Source organism: Octodon degus, unplaced genomic scaffold, assembly GCF_000260255.1.
Source record: "Octodon degus isolate 3935 unplaced genomic scaffold, OctDeg1.0 scaffold00124, whole genome shotgun sequence".
Lineage (NCBI taxonomy): Eukaryota > Metazoa > Chordata > Mammalia > Rodentia > Octodontidae > Octodon > Octodon degus.
This window is the reverse complement of record NW_004524700.1, coordinates 2,601,158-2,604,615: the sequence shown is the minus strand read 5'-3', so window position 1 is coordinate 2,604,615 and position 3,458 is coordinate 2,601,158. Positions and strand designations below refer to the sequence as shown.

General features: G+C 40.2%; 1 pseudogene; it reads right to left on the bottom strand.

Annotated features, from left to right (window-relative positions):
- Positions 1 to 157: 157 nt before the first annotated feature.
- Positions 158 to 852, bottom strand: LOC101577361 (annotated as a pseudogene).
- Positions 853 to 3,458: the final 2,606 nt, after the last annotated feature.

The window sequence follows — 3,458 nt, the reverse complement described above, 5'->3', positions numbered from 1 at the left end:
AATAAAATAAATAAAATAAAATAAAATAAAATAAATGGACAATTCACTGTCTTTACTTTGAAAGCTTTGCAGCTATCTGTCAAATTTCTATATGCAGCACACCCTTTTGGAAATACCAGCATTTCTGAATCATAGTTTTCAAAAGGACTTGAAAGTCTTAAAATTCTGAATCTCCTTTGGCTTGCTTCTCTCTTGATTCCACCCAGGCTTTATTAATGGTTTGCTTCATATCAACATCTCCATCTTCATACATATTTTTAAAACATTCACTAATCCCTCACTAGGATCTGTCTTGACATCATAGGATGGCTTTTCTTGTCTTTTGCACTCTTTCTCAACCTGAGTGAAGTATTCCCACCGAGTGTCCTCTCCTTTCTTTCTACACAACATGAGACCTGTGTCAGTCTTGACTTTTTTTGAACTGCCTCCCACTGAGAAGGGTTTCAAGAGCTTGTTCATAATCATAGAGTAATTCTTCCCATTTAGATTCTTTACCAAAAGATCAAATGACCTCTCTGTGAAATGCATCTGCACATTCTCCACAGGAACTTGATGAACTCCAGGTAAGTTCATATAGATTTTCACAAACTTATCTGACTGATCCCATCCATAATTACTGATCTTCACAGTGTATCCCGTTGTGATGGGAGCAGCCACAGAGGCTAGTTTTTTCTGTTGTTGTTGTCAAGAAGTTCTGGTTTCTTCTGTGATCTTTGTTGCATCTTGTTTTTTATTCCTGTTTCAATCTTGGATTTTTCAGCTGTCAGGGCATCACACACTCCCTTCTTAGTGGCCTTTTCCTTCAATGCCCTTTACCTTTGCTAGATCATTCTGAAACTCCCCCAAAGCTGAAGCAATGGTCAGGTGGAGTCAGACTGAAGGCCTGAGCTGCAGACGATTGTGCCAGGACAGGAACCGCTGCTCTCCCTGTGGGCACGGGCCTTAGCGGTGCTACCCTGGGGCTGGCCACTGTGCGTTTGCCAGACCTAGGTGAGACCACACCAGCCCTCCACCAAAAGTCTGCAGTTTAATTAGTAGTATAGCAGTAATGCTCATTTTTAAATTCAAATGTGTTTATTGTCATTATTTTTAAAGCATTGAGAGGTTATTGCCTGGAATCCCTGTACTGAAGTTCATGGCCTTTTATGGTTTAAATCAGAGGTTTTTGGAAGGACAATACCAGAAGACTGGGAAGCAACCTACAAGAAGTTGTCTGTGTGAACAAGTTCCATTGGGTTCTGTGACCTTAAAACATCCATGGAAGAATGGCAGCAAGTGGAATAAGGGACAGTAGAATTTGATGAGGGGAGATTAACACAGGATGGGATGGAAAAAAGCTGCAATGTTACGTGATGCTCTTGGAGTCCACAGAGCACACTGCATAATCACCCTGCCGGTCCTTCAGCAGAGCATATGCTCTGTTCTTATGCCAAGTTACTTAAGTAGCAGTCTCATGGTTTTTGTCTAGTTGTCCCCTCAAAGCCTCATGTAGTTGGGGAAGGCTTCTAGAGTTTGCTGTTAGTTCATGTTGCAATGCTGGAATTATGGGTCTGAGTGCTACACCTGGCCCTGGATACAATATAAGCAAGGGAAAGAGGTTTGCTAGCTGCTCCAGCCACTGCTCCTCCCTTTGCTCTTTGCTGTTTTCTACTGCCATGAACTGCTTCCCTCTGTGATGTACCACCCTGCCTTGGATCCAGCCTAGTTTGGACTGAAACCTCCACTAACTGTGAGCTAAATAAACCTTTGCTTCCTTGATTTGGGGTGTTGGGTATTTTGTGCTAGGAATGAGAGAAAAGTAACTGGGACAAGTGGTTTCAATGTTTTTGCAAATGCACCTTATCAATGAAGATACCATTTATGGTGGCAAAAACATTAGTCTACTTTGTTCAAATTCACAGGATAAGGAAATACCAATCCTGCTCCTTTCCTAGACCTGATTTCTCTAAGTTTACAACAAATTTGGAGACATTCCTGCTTGTCATAGGTAAGGAAAGGGTGGGAGAAAAGGGCTAGGTATAATGATAGTGAACATTTTAGAGCTTTCAGCGATACAAATTGCCTGCTACAGCACGCATATAGGTTCAGCATTACTAGACTAAGGTAAAGAATTGTCAGTGCTCAGGCATTTAAAAGCATTGCACCGTCAAATATGCTACACATTTTTTGAGTTTTTCTCCTTCTGACATCCCAGCTCCACCAGCAATATTTATTAATAAAAGGAAATTGATCTAACACACTCAAAGTGTGGCTCAGACTGATGGTAATATCTGTGAACCCGTGAGAAATGCATTCTCTGACTCCAGCCCTCCCTATTAAATCATGATCTCTGTGTTTGGGGAACAGGAATAAAGTCTTCCAGATGTTTCTGAGGCATGCCAAGGTAACCTTTTACAGGCTGCTCTTCAGAACCTGCATGATGCCACTGTGCTACTGGGCAGCAGCAGCATAATGTGTCTGTATAGTAGCCAAAGCCCTACGGAAAATAAAATTAATCCATGATCTCATTGCACATAGACAGACCAAGGGGGAAAAACAGTCTCTCGTTAATTTGCTCAGGCTAGATCTATGCCAATAAATTTGCAAAACATTAAACACCTCCACATGACTAACTGTTTTGAAATTGTAGACAAGAGTAGAGGTGGAGTAGTTCATAGAATTTTGACAAAATAGGTTGTTTTGAAAGTCTGAAACCATTTTCTTGTTCTCCCACTGCCTTTCTATAAATATTTAAAGCTTGAAACTCAAGCTTTTAATACCAGCACTCAGTTCAAAGTCTGTTTCATGAGATCTGGTCAATGATGTTTTAAAAATGAGTGAATAATGAATGAAGTTAACTGTAGTCTTAACTACTATGGAATATTTTGAAACTGCTCAAGGGGACAATTCATCTTCTTGCTCATTAGATTGTGGGCAGATTTCAACTCTTGTGCCATAAGGCTGGGGTCCCCCTTGCTTTCACCTGTCATCCCAAGGCCTTACCTAGATTGTACAGGCTGCCTGCATTCCTTTACCAGTTACCTTCTGTTTTCACACCCAGCATTAGGAGCTTCAGCATCTCTGGACTGTAGGTCTCTTCAGTTTCTTATCCTGCTTGCACCTATCAGATTAAGATGTCCCCTTCCTCTTCTACTTTTTTTTTGGTGTGTGTATTTTTTTTAACTTCAAAATATTTTAATTTTGCATACTTAAGTCCTTTACTCTTTTTATTTGCCATAATTTTACTGATAAACAAATAGCAATGAGACAGTATCAAATCAAATCGGTAGGACAGTTTCAATAATTAACACACTGCATACATTCTTCTTAGTGGTTAATTGCTATACAAGATGCGGACTCGACGTCCTATTTACAATCACCATTAGAACAAATCATTCTATTCATTAACACAATGTAACTATATATCTATCCTAACCACCCTGAATACACAGGTACAAAATGGACATTCACCTGTATAC